The sequence below is a fragment of the Lagopus leucura genome, unplaced genomic scaffold (genome assembly GCF_019238085.1).
Source record: "Lagopus leucura isolate 7727_CA_CO unplaced genomic scaffold, USGS_WTPT01 Super-Scaffold_741, whole genome shotgun sequence".
Taxonomy (NCBI): Eukaryota; Metazoa; Chordata; class Aves; order Galliformes; family Phasianidae; genus Lagopus; species Lagopus leucura.
This window is the reverse complement of record NW_024962256.1, coordinates 5,195,220-5,209,748: the sequence shown is the minus strand read 5'-3', so window position 1 is coordinate 5,209,748 and position 14,529 is coordinate 5,195,220. Positions and strand designations below refer to the sequence as shown.

Genomic DNA, 14,529 nt, shown 5'->3' with positions numbered 1-14,529 from the left:
GCTTGGGAGCAGATAACACTGACTGGTGACCTTTATATAATAAAAAAATATTTTCCATTTTATAATCCTAATATTGAAATGTAATTTTTAATTTCTACCAGAGGATTTTTAACGTTCCTTTTCTAATACACAACGAATACAATTTCAATCCTGTCCACGGCAGGGGTTTGGAACTAAATGATCTCTGAGGTCCCTTCCAACCCAAACCATCCTATGATTCTATTGATGTGGATGTGTCCCTTTTCACACACACTATAATGCCTGTTCCCACTGAAGACAAACAGGAAAAAAAGGTTAACCAGACTTGAACCACAGGTATCATTGACAAAACTTGTTAATTAGCCTGCTACAGCAAGGAGTTCCTCTTAAAAGATACTACAAACTATCCTTTATCTTTCAGAAGCATTCTAGAGCTGCTTTTCCATCTAGTTATAGTTGTGACCACCAAGGAAAATGGGAACCGAAGTAAGACAGGAAGAATTAACAGCCCTGGATGAAGACCTGATTTTGCAGTCACTACTGTTCATAGCATGAATTACCAATAGCCATGAGGTTAGCTATCCATTCAAAAAAAAAAATGACATGAATTCTAAAGCTTCTTAGAGTCTGCATATTAGGCCTATAAAATTGTCTGAAGTGTCTGAATACCAGACCAGTGTTCTCCATTCAAGTTAAGTACCATGAAAGTATGATCTTGATCCTCCCTCCACAATAAATGGTCACTGAAGTTATACTCTCTATAATCAATTACATTTTCCTAAATCCATTTATGCTTTCCTTTCTTCATTAATGACTATTTATACACTTCTAAGATGGAAAAGCCTGTTCTCAAAAGTTAATTTGAATAGTATAAAATCCTCGCCATACTGTCAATGAAAAACAAAGGAATATAGTCTTTACAGCTCATTCTGCTTAAGGTTAATTACTATTAATAACAAAGCACCAGTACAAGACAAAACAAGAATTACAAAAGAGCCAAAATGCTGCATTCCAGATGAAATTCCAAAAGCTGTCAATGTGTTGACAAATTCAGAAGCTATTGACAGTGAATATTAATTAGTTCTATAGTTACTGATAACTTTATAGGAAGTAAACCACAAATGTGGAAGTGGAACTTCATTGCTTTGAGCAGCCTTTATTCAGCAAAAGTTTTTATACACAGAATTATAAAATCTTTTAGATATTATTAATCTTTATCATCTTGAAAAAAAATGATAAAATGAAGTGTCTATTGTGAAAATATATGAGAAACATTCCTTCAGCAGCTCTGATAGGACTCATATACTCAAACCACAGAATTACTGATAAAGAAAAATTATCATTGCCATTCATCCCCAGGGATATCTAAATCAAATCAGCACCTGTATACTCCACTTTAGTGTATTATGTGCTCACTCACACAGGAGTCCACAGATGCACCCCTCTCCAATCAGACACACATCTACTTCCATTTAAACTGCATCACATTTTAGTTTCTGCACTCTGCCCTTCCTCTAGAGTTTCCTGGATTTATATTGGAGAATTGTCAAAGGTAAATAGCTGATGGAACCATGAAGTCATATCTAAAGTTTGATCTCTGTGCATTCGCAATATAAACATGCTCGTAAGGGTCGCATTTATAGCTTGGTCTCTCTTTCTAGAAAAACAAATGGAGCTGCTCTACCTCATCTACATTCTTGTGCCACATATGAGAAGTTTATATGGTGCTAAGATTGGTATGGTTGAAAAGGCATAAGAAAAGAGAAGTTGAGAAGTCACAGAACTTTGCTTCCTGGACCCTCATGAGTAAAAATAAATAAATAAAAGAAAAAGAAAAAAAACCTAGTTATGACTAGCTAATTTTCTTCTATTGCAAGATGAACAACAATTACTCTCACTAATCAAATTCCTAGTAATTTAACTGTTCCCTAGATAATACCTTGAAAAAGGACATCATGAGCTAATCACTTTCACATTAGTTTTAAAATCTCATCTGGACAAATTTTGCATAACAGAATTAAATGCATATTTTAATCTCAAGCTTGCAAGTCTTTGATGAAAAGTGGATTCCTACCGACCCATTGATCTCAACCTGAAAAGTAAATCTAAGCAAAATACATACAAACATATATGAGTATGTTATCAAACAACTGAAATAGGAGAAGCAGCATGACATTAGAGGACATACAGTGCGAAAAAAATTTGAGATATTACCTTTGAACCTCGCTGCAGATTTTTCCATTGGCCTACTTACAAATAATATAAAAGAAATTATGAGGTTTGAATATGAATCATGCCTACTAATTAATAATCACAGAATCACAGAATGGCCAGGGTTGGAAGGGACCTCAAGGATCATGAATCTCCAACCCCCCTGCCACATGCAGGGCCACCAACCTCCACGTTCAATGCTAAACCAGGCTGCCCAGGGCCCTCATCCAACCTGGCCTTGAACACCTCCAAGGTCGGGGCATCCACAACCTCTCTGGGCAGCTGTTCAGCACCTCACCACTCTCTGGGTAAAGAATTTCCCCCTGATGTCCAACCTAAAATATAAATAAACTGCAACCTAAAGCACCATTTGATTTCAAAGTCATTAAGTCACAAGCTACAAAATCTAAAACAATACTACTTTACTGATAAAGATATTAACTAAACCCTTGCCCATGATTCCATGTCTATATTGGAAATTCCAATGCAGGAAAAAACAATAACCAGAAACACAGTAGTTATCAGGTAAGAATGCTTGAACTTCAGCATACCCATTCAAACTCCTGACTCAAAGATTATTCATTATGTACTGTATACATTTTCAATAAGCTAATCATACGTGTAGGATACATATATGAAGAGAAATGATAGTATATCATGTTGTTAATGAGGATGTGTATCATCCACATCCTCATCTCCAAATTGGAGGGAAGTGGATTTGATGGGTGGACGACCCGATGGATAAGCAATTGGTTGAAAGGCCGCAGACAGAGGGTGGTGGTCAATGGCTCTATGTCCAGGTGGAGGCCGGTAACAAGTGGTGTCCCCCAAGGGTCTGTCTTGGGACCGGTGCTCTTTAACATCTTTATCAATGACATCGATGAGGGAATTGAGTGCACCCTCAGCAAGTTTGCTGACGACACCAAGCTGAGTGGTGCGGTTGATACGGTGGAAGGAAGGGATGCCATTCAGAGGGACCTCGACAGGCTGGAGGGCTGGGCTCGGGTGAACCTGATGAGGTTCAACACGGCAAAGTGCAAGGTTTTGCATTTGGGCCGGAAGAACCCCAGGCACCTGTACAGGCTGGGAGGAGCGGTCCTTGAGAGCAGCTCGGCAGAGAAGGACCTGGGGGTCCTGATGGACGAGAGACTGAATATGAGCCAGCAGTGCGCTCTGGCAGCTCGAAAGGCAAATGGGATCCTGGGCTCCATCAGGAGAGGGGTGGCCAGCAGGGACAGGGAGGTGATTGTCCCTCTCTACTCGGCTCTTGTGAGGCCCCATCTGGAGTACTGTGTCCAGGTGTGGAGCCCTCAGTACAAGAAAGACATTGAGATTTTGGAAAGGGTCCAGAGGAGGGCGACTAAGATGATCAGGGGGCTGGAGCACCTCCCCTATGAGGACAGGCTGAGGGAGTTGGGCTTGTTCAGCCTGGAGAAGAGAAGGCTGCGGGGTGACCTCATTGCAGCCTATCAATACCTGAAGGGAACCTACACCCAGGAGGGGAGTAAACTGTTCAGAAGGGCTGATAACAGCAGGACTAGGGGAAATGGTTTTAAGTTGAAGGAGGGAAGATTTAGGTTGGATGTTAGGGGGAAGTTCTTTACTAGGAGAGTGGTTAGGCCCTGGAACGGGCTGCCCAGGGAGGTTGTGGATGCCCCGTCCTTGGACGTGTTTAAGGCCGGGTTGGACGGGGTCCTGGGCAACCTGATCTGAATGTGTATGTTTGGTGGCCCTGCTAGGCAGGGGGGTTGGAACTACATGATCCTTGGGGTCCCTTCCAACCCGGGTGATTCTGTGATTCTGTGGTTGTCTTCTCCTCATTCTCTATTTCATTTTTCACACAGTGCTGAGAGTTTTTATTGAAATTCAAAATAAATGCCAGCTGCTACCTATTACACCTTGTGAAATAAATTGCAGTCCACAAATGTCAGAGAAACTTGTTATCAATGCATCCGCTCCTTTTTGTTCTAGGTACTGATTGACACAGCTTAGAAATTCAGTCCTCAGTAAGTACTGGAAATGATCCCCAACACCAACTGTCAAGATGTAACATCCTATGCTTCTGTAACCAGTGTCCCAGTTGGGTTTGTATCACAGAATGGCTTTGCAGTCTGTAAAAGTAATTTCATAGGATCTTCCAACCTCAGGCTGTCTATAACTATGACTCTACAAGCTCACCTCAAGGATCCCAGCTACTTAGAGCTGTTCTGTGCTATCCTCTGTGATATCCAGCTATCCTGTGATATTTGTTCAATCCATACTGCATGCAGTGTGTTTTACTAAACACCCATTGGACAGTTTTACTAAGCATTGTACCCTACAGATGTGTAACACCATTGCAACAGTGCAACCTATTGCACTGCTGTAATGCACACATACACCCTGTTGCTACTTAGGAAAGGAGCACAGAGATGAGCTCAGCTTCAGGGATCTTTTCATACTACTGCCAGCATCTGACAAACTTTATTTGCTCCATCATTAAAAACCTTAACATAGAACTCCTCTAACAGAAAACTTACGATTTTTTTTTTAATAAGTATGTATCAAACAATAGAGATACTGTGATTCAAGCTTTGACAATGCAAAAGAAGTGCTCTCCTCTCCAACTTAGGTTTACGTTACGCATACAGGCTTTTCCTTAAACAATTATTTTAAAACCTTAGCTATCATGCAAAAAAATTATCAATAATTAAATGTTAAAAAGATACAAAACTTATACACCTGCTTAAGATAGAGTTTTAACACATTTTTATCTTTATTTCACATATTAACTGAAATCACATTAGCTTTGAAACCAGCAACTACTTTAAAAAAAAAAAAAAAGGCAATAGGCAATTTCTACTCTATTTTAAGCAAATAGCATTTCACAGTACTGTTTTGTGTAAGATGCAATTCTAATTAAACAGGAAAGTTGTATGAAAATAAAACAGCAGACTAAATCCATGCTGTAAAACCAGGGGCCTACAGAATTTATTAAATAATAAATCCACAGCACAATTGATTCTGAGTTGCTAGCTCAGCACCTAAGCGTCCCTGCTTATGCTGACAACCAAAGAATGCCCATCACCATTTCCATGAAGTACGCATTTTAGACAATTGAATTTAAAAACCTTCATTGTTTAGCCTCCATCTGACATGCAGCTGCAAGAGGAAGTTCTCTCTGAAATGGAGCTCACTACAAATGGTACTTTAACTTGAACTTGATATGTTTATTTCTAAGATTACCAAAGCAGAAGCTGTCCATGCATAACTTCTTTAAGATGCCCTAGATACTTTTTTTTTTTTTAAAGGAAAGCTATGAACAATAAAAGTGTTGAAAAAGTGATATTGAAAAGGACTGCTGTCCTTTAGTAAGTCCTCCAAAAAGTATACACAGGTCAAATGCAACTATCATTCCACAGTGGCATGTTTAACTTCCATGATGAGGCAGTCTTATTAGCACTGTATGACTAACTTTATTTTCACTCTTCATGGTTCGTCCTGTGATTTTGCTTTCACTGGTCTCACGCCCACTTCTTTCTTACAGTACAATAAACAGCATGTGCATTGATGCAGTTTCAAGAATTGTGCTTTGTACTCACCCAGCAGAGGGAAAAGGGAAAAGGAAAGACGTACATTTTAAGAATTGTACAGGTAGGATATGGCTTCTGTATATGATATGCAGAAACTCTACAAAAATTAAAATCACTTATGTAATACACATACGGCATCATTTAAAGCAAGGTCAGCTATCCCCAACATGCATAAAATCTAGGTCAATTTTCTAAATAAACACTAGATAAAATATTGTTCTGGAAAAGACAAATATTCCCAGTCACTCAAACAGACATATTTTGTGAAATTAGACACTCCTCAGAATATGGTACTTTTTTTCAATACGCACCAAATTTCTTCTCTCAACTGCAGTGCACTCTACCTAACAGACCCAGGAATGTATCTGTTCTGAGCAGTTACAGGAATGCTCGTGGTCCCATTCAAAAGAAAAGAAAAGAAAAAAAAACAAAAAAACAATTTGCTCAAACCTGAATGTGATTTAACTTCTTTTCTGGTGTTTACAGTCACAGCAAAACACTGTCAGACCGTGGCTTAAAACTACCAAGCTGATCTGGCTATCAGTGAGGTGATTATTTGTTTCCTGACAAACAATGCTGTGACATGCAATGAAACAATATAGAAAGAACAAGGGAAGTTTCCTTAGCTAAATATTTCATCTAGGAAGCAGGAAACAAGTTTATTTTCTCTTCCAGGAACTGAAAGGTATTTTGGTTAAACCGACACTACCCAATGACAAGTTTCTCCATTTTTTCTTAATCCATTTTTACACTTTGACAACATCACTCTGCAGTACCTGTATTTCATTATTGCTTCTGTTTAAAGCAAGTACCCCTAAAATTGAATTGATTTTTTAATTTTTAACATTTGTAATAAATCTTTCTCAAACAATCATAATAAATGTCTTTAATCGTCAGCAGCTAATACTATAAAGCAGCTTAAAAAATAACTTTTTTTTATAAATAAGAAAAACTCAAAACAGAAGACTAATACTGAAAGAAAAGACCATTTTTCTAGTTATTAACTGAACACTCTTCAGTAATTAATGAGTGTCTAGTTGTGTTTCTTTCATGCTAATACCATTTAAATATTTTAGTGGGAATAGAATACAGAATTTCTATATCTTATTCCATGAGAACTCACAGAATAGTATCAACTTTATTTTCCAAATGTTAATCTGTGAAGAATATGAACTTATTTTAAACATAAACTGAAATATTCTGCATGGAAAAATTAAAGTACTTTATTTGGAGAAAAATTAACATATCCTATGTATGGCTTTCCCTTTAATTCTTGCCACTCATTCTTTTTTAAATAAAGTATAATACATTATTACAAATAGCCTTCAAATTCAATTTCACAATGGGTTCAATAGTGAGTTTTGTTATTCACGTCAAAAATAGAATTCTACATCAGATGTGTAGCATTGCTTCTTCAAACATGCAAATATTTTGATGTTTCTTTCACATGCCTACAAGATTAAAAAATATTATTTCTTGAATTACTCTTCTTTTACTTGATTGTTAAGAGATTTTTCACATGAATACATAAGCTAAAATTAGGGCTGCTGAAATATGAGTATTTTCAGATGCGGAAGACTGAAGACTAGGTTTAGTAAAAACTAAAACCCAAGGATTTTTTGTTTTCTTGTGGTTTTGTTTGTTAGTTTTTTTTTTTGCTTATTAAGGAAAGACAAAAATTGATAATTTTGGATGCTCTCATTGTTTTCTGCCCTCTATGAGATGTGGTTAACAAGACTTTTTCAGATACCCAAGGCTTCATAAGTTTAACAAAAAAAATCTTAGAAAAAATAGCTGCCTCTATAGTAATGATTTTGAAAATTTGATGAAAGGACGTTTTTGGCCAAAAGACTACTCTTATTCTCTCTCTGAGGGAATAACTTCCTAAATTATAACAGAAAAAAAATCAAAGATTATTATAAGGCAGCATGAAAAACAAAACAATTTAAACCACTCAGTAACTATTCATAGTGGCTTTAAATGTAAAAAAATTATTCCAATCCAAGAAGAAAAACAACTAAAATCAACAACTGGTGATTGCAACTATTTGTGTGTATTTGGTCATTCAGGATAAAAGCCCAAAGAAGGGAAATGTGTTACACAATTTAGCAGACAAAAAATGGAACAAAATGTAAAGAAATCAGCTAATCATTTCTGTATTAGCCATTAGGAGTTATAAAATACTGCTGATTTTTAATGCATTTTAATGCATTTTTTTTTTCCTCTTAAATAACTAATGTTGTCTGCCATTGTAAGGTATTGCATTTACCACTCAGGAAATGAAGGCAGAATTAACTGCAATCAAACAGAAATGCCATTACAGGAGTTTCAGTTTTTTGAAATCTTCATTCTACCAGTTGCAAAATGATAAATGATTTGATAGCCTTAAAAGAATCTACTATTTCAACAGCCTAGGACATTTTCAAGAGCCTTATGGACTGGAATAACCACCTCTAAGCATGACAACCTCTTGCCTCTTCATATCCTTGTACCATACTCAAGTGTAGGGACTCAAGCCAGCAACTCCGTTTTCTTGTTATGGTGGGATTGATTGACTGTCATACCTCCGATGGATGTGTAATCTCTGATCTGATTTTAAATAATGGGTATAAATTTAAAAATAAATTCATACAATGTAAAACTAAAATATGAAAATATAAGAATGTAAAGGAACTCATTCATCACTGCCAGAAACTAGGTTATGCAATGACATGCAGGAGGACATGAATACCATTTATAAGACTTGAGAAGCTTTGAGAAACTGATAAACACAGAGATAAAGAAATCAAATTATTGTATTTCTACAATACATATAAAACTAATAAGGCATCATTAACTCTTGAGTTTTCATGCTTAAATAGTGAGTAGGTACAAAAGTCTGCTAATTAAACAGATAAAGATAGCACAAGTTACTACTACACTTTTTACTACTATTTCCGATACTATTGCATCACAGGCCTCCAAAAAGCTTAGTTCAACATGATGAAATATTCAGCTGTGATGAGCTACCCTCAGCTGGTCACCATCTCCCCACAAAGCTGATCTCTCACTTCTCCTCCTCAGGGAGAAAGGGATTGAAAGTAAGAGATAAGAAGAGATAAAAGTATCTCATCACAGGAAAATCCTACTTGACTTGGGGAAGAATAATTTCATTTATTGTCCATCAACAACAGAGTAGGTAGAGAACAACAAAATGAAAAATTCTTGTCTTCTGCCCCAAGACAGACAGGAAATGGGAGTTAGTGGTGCTTCATCTCTGCCACTCCATATTCCTCGATGTTTTAAAAGCTCAGCAGTAAAAAATGGGTAGGGCAGGAGATGGGCACTGGGAGCTGATCATTACCAGACTGAGTATTAGCCATCTTCTGGCAGGAGCTGAGTGATTGCTTTTGCATCACTTGTGGGTTTTGGTTGTTGAGGGTTTTTTTGGCAAGGTTTATTTTGAATTTAGTTTACAGAATACAAATGCATCGACAAAAAGGTTCCAACTTCTACCCAAATTTTTGCTTTTAATTTGCCATTAACTTTGTTGAAAATCATACTTTATAATACAGATCTAATATACAACAAATAAAATTATATATACACAATGATTAACATTACATTGAAAAAGCTTGCTTAGCATAATTTGCTTCAAACCCAAAGAAAATTGAAACAGGAATTTTTTACATGATGTTTTTCATCATTCCTCAACTAACTTTTTCTTATGGTACTCTGCCTTTCTTCTGCTTACTTAGAATACATTTTGATTGGATTTAATTCAATTTAAATTCATAGCTAAACCCAAGTATGGGCATTTTATTCACTCTGTATTCAGATTATCTTGAGTAATGTTCAATAAACAAGATTCACAAGATCCTACAGGAAGAAAATAAATTTTCAAATCACATTTGGTGGAAAGGTCTTAAAAAGTGCTTATTCTAACAAACTCTCTACAAAAAGTAATATTGAGAGTTTCTCCTGAATATGTTATTGTGCAACAATCTCATATTATTATCTTTCACAGGCAGTAAGCCTTCTACCTACTACTAAAAATAAATTCCAGTGTTTTAGTTAATAAGTGTGTTTATTCTGTAATAATCATAATTGGCAAAATTATCTCCATTCTACACTCCTAAAAAAAAAAAAGAAAGAAAGAAAAAGCAACTCAAAGATACTGAAACAAAGATACATGACAAAAAGTAGAACTGCATATCTCTTAAAACTTAGTTCCATTTTCTAGCACTGGAGACAGTCTGACTTACTACAATGTGAATCACACTGTAGACTTTTTCCACTAATTTGCAACATTTATTCACTTTTATACAAAATGACTTGATTCACATAGAGTCTTGGGAAGGGTATCATAAGCCTCCAATCAACTGAATATCTGCTGACTAAGTGAATGACTACAGAGTGTCTATACTCACAGATGTTACCAATTTTTTACTGTACAGATCAGGAATATTGTTCCTCCACAACTTGAGCAATGTGATGCCAAAAAATAAGATCTTTAAAGTATCAGTGCATTCCATAAATACATTTCTCTATACGCTAGACAGCAAATTGGCTGAACAGAAAAAAACTGAATAAAAATTCTGTATTCCAAGTTGCCATGTCATTTTCTAAACGCATCAAAACTTCCATCAAGCCATGTTCCTTCCTAATTCTACTGTAGGAAGGTACAGAAGAAAATGCTTTTGATGTTGTTACTGTAGCTAGTCAAAGATATTGTGTTCAACATTTGTTAATTTTTACGGCAAATAATATTTGGAAGTATTTTGTCCTTATTTTCAGTCCTACTAAAGGACTTGAGTTTCCAGACTCCACTGTAGAAGACCAAAATTAAAGCTGCCTACAATACTAGGGTTCATCTACTCACCTCTTTTCAAATATCATATTAAACACTGAGTATCACTTCCACATGAGTTCCAATAAAAGCCCATAATCCAAACACTACATACAGACAGAGCTTATTCCTGTGCCCCAACAGTTTTACAACAGTGCAGGTGCTGACCTCTGTGAACAACATTAGGCAAAAATACCCAATCTGCAGGCACTGCGCAGAGGCAGTCACTATGGAACAGGAACAAATATTTCAGAGTAACACGACCTGACAGTAAATATCTTACACCACTTTACATGGTATTTTCCTCTTAGGCCTGTGCTATGTTTGAGGGACATCTGTGAACGCACACACAAACCTAGTACAGTATTTGCTGCTGCTATCACAACCAGCCGAAAAGCATCAAACAGCAGTAATTACAAACCAGATTACAGTTGTTAAAAAACTACGGGATCCCTATCTATTCATAATAACTGAAGTCACACAGCTGGACACGTCACGCCTTCCTCATTTTGATAATCTAGATAAAAGAGAAAGCCTACACTAAAAATGTATCATTTTTTTCAGTCAATTAACAATAATCTATATGCTATTTATTATGAAAATAGATGTCTAATTTATTATGAAACTAAATATTTAAGTCTAGTTTAATTTTAATTTGCCTGACTACAAGAAGCCATTTTATGTGATCACCAGACTCAATGGAAGGAAAGACTGATGACTGCTTGAGGGCCAGAATTAAGATGTTCTATTTGAAATTTGTGACTTCTTCACATAATCATTGCATATAGAAATTCATTTTGTTATATTAATTTGAACTAGGAACATCTGTCTTTTTCTTCTAAATAATACATGACATATGTATTATTTAGAAATAAAAGAAGTCATTCTTCACTAAATTAATGGCTAAGATCAGCAGCCTCTGCACTATTAAAACCAACTACGACTACAGCTTAAATGAAATACATGCCTGTAAGCACCTCATCACCTTGCATTCTTAGTAGCAGGAAAAGTCAATTGAAATAAACAAAGACATGAACACAAGTACTTTCATCCAACTAGACGCATATAATTTTGTAAAAGTTGTATGAAATGACTGAATCCTTGTCTTTCTTTAAAATGGCTTACGAAGTTTGTATATTTTGTTTCTTTGATTATCTTAGTTTATAATAATTCCTACATATTTTCCTCAAAATGACAGTCAATATGGCTGTTCCTTGCTGAAAACTGCTGTTAACATATGTTGGAAGTGATACCAGTGATGGAATTCAGTGGCTGAGAAAGCTTCAAGGGCAGGTTACAAAATGAGATTTCAGTACTAAGACATCAGGATTACAGTTTTGGGAGCACAACTCACTCCTCAGAGTCTGACACCTAAACTCCCCAAAAAGCACACAGGTTAGCCGGCTCTGACTCCCGATGGTTTCATCTGTATTAAGGAACTATAGTTTTGAATCAGCTGACTCTCAGGACAGAAAGGACTGGATCTTTCAATTGCAGCTGCTTCTTGGACCATCATAAAGAAAATGTCAAGTGTTGCAAAGGTTGCTATTCCTGAACTATAAAATGTTAGACAGTGCCAGAGGAAAAGCAATGTCTAAGTCTAGCTATCTATCACAGGTAGAACCAAGGGGACATTTGCAATTACCTGCCATGAGTCTAACGTTTTCTTAATTTTCATAGACACCAGAAGTAATGACTTCTGCCTTTCCTGAGACTCTTCTACAAAAAATGTATCACTCAATAGAAGCTACTCAGCAGAATGATCATATTCTTTGAGTAGCAGAACTTCAACAACATGGATTTCCCTTCTGCTACTAAAGATACAACCTTTCATAAGTATTCATAAGCAACAAATACATTTTATTTCTTTTAACGAGTAGAAACAAAAATAATCAGAAATTATTTCTAAATAAATGTTTTACTGCCTGGGTAAGTTCATCCTCTTCAAGATACCTTAAAGCTAGGAACTCAATCTGAAATTTAAGTCCTATATGATAAAAATCCAGAGTTGTATACGTGGGTTTATGTATATACACACATATACACAGTCATAGCTATATAGAAGCATTTATATAAAAACAAGAGAAAAGTGCCAAGCTACACAATGCATAAAAGAGCAGACGATGCACAAGGTGCTCTCTCCAAGACAGATGTTTCAGAACAGCCGAACAACAGCTGTGCCTTCCCTTCACATTCCAGGCTCTAAATGAACATGGAAGGTACCCAGACCTTTCACCTGGCTCCAGCAGATGCTACCAATCCAGTGCACTTTCACAAGAATCACATTCACTTACATTAATTAATAGTCTTACGATCTGATAAAAATCTTTTCGAACAGAATGATTACAAATCAAATCGAGGAGGAAGCTGTTGTGTTTGATGTTGAAATTTTCAACTGTACAACAGCAGAGATGACAGCAGACCTGTAATACTACAGGCTCACTTAAACTTTATCCATGCAGCCTGTCTGGGTAAAAGGATTTTGCAAAAGGCTCATTAGCATTTTCAACATCATGTCTTTTAAGGTTGATCAGAGAGAGAGAGCAGTGGGAGTTAAAACACAATGTTCCCAATGTGCTGGAACTCACAGCTTCACTCCTACTGTAAAAGCAACAGCAATAGTAGTGCAATTATGGGAAAACTGAACACTGTTTGGGATGTTATCGCCTTATGAAAAATGGCAATAAAGCAGAGAGCTTACGTTATCTTATTATTAAATGTATTATATATTCACAGTATGTGTCATGTGTTAGTATATAGAACTCTCTCCTGGCATCTCATACATTTAAAGAATAATTTCAGAAATATCTTGCATAAAGCAAATGACAACATGATAAGCAGTTAGAGTATTTTTATTTTTTTTAACATTGTCAAGCAAGTGGATGATTAATAAGTTTGAAAATAATGCTCAACATTTTTTGCCAAGACAACACAAATTTGTTTCAAGCAATTTCTTATACTGCTTTCTTCTGTTATTTCACATTGCAGTCTTTTGTACAAATCCTACTCTGCTTTTTCTAGAATGTATATAAAATTGTTGTGCATTTCAAGAATATGTAGTACAACCTTGAAGAAAACATAACATGAGCACAAATCACTGAGAGAACAAGCTAGTATCTCCATTTCCATCTAAAGTTAGGCCTGTTTTATTTTTTAAAAAAAAATCCATCAATATTTAATATTTCCTATCACATAATTTTGATATCCATACCCTCTAAACTGTACCTAAAATGGGATTTTAGCAGCAGAATTTTACCTATAACAGTAGAATTTACAGAATACATAAGTACTTTTGTGAGACCTGTAGGGAAAAATAAATTATTCTGTATATAAGTATACTGAGAAAGATATTCAGGCTTTCTCCCACTGTACACTACGTCGTCTCTCAATTAGAGACACTGGTTACAACATCTTTTCCCATCTTCAACTGTTCACCAGTTGATAATCAAGTCACACCCATGTAACTATAGCAATTTAATATAGGAAGAATATTGTAGTACTGCAAGATCATTCCTTTTAAAAGTTTTCATTCAGAATCCTAAAAGGAAAACCTCATCAGCTCTGAGGTATTCTTTAGGAAGGATGAGACTAGGGAGAAATGTTGGAAAGGTCCAACCAGAAACTCAGCTGGAAGCAGCAAAGTAGGAGAGGAGCATGACGATGTCTGGTCCAAAGCCCTCTTAAATCCAAGAAAAGGCAAGATGACCATTTTATACTAATATTTTTATATTGATATTTGTTTCTGCAGAAATCCCTGCCCACAATTTGGATGCTATCACAAAAGCAATAGTAGTATCTAATAGTTCATAATAACTACCATTCTATAATAACTAATTCCATAATAACTAACCATTCATCAGAATGGTTTAAAGACTTAAACTAGTGTAAATTTTAATGGACTCTATACTTCAAAATATAATACAGATAAATAATAAAAAT

At 35.8% G+C, this 14,529-nt stretch overlaps 1 protein-coding gene across 5 annotated transcripts in view; it reads right to left on the bottom strand.

Moving 5' to 3' along the window:
• The window catches only part of ATRNL1 (attractin like 1), a 425,500-nt gene that overhangs the window by 289,820 nt on the left and 121,151 nt on the right, over positions 1-14,529 (bottom strand). The window lies entirely within an intron of this gene.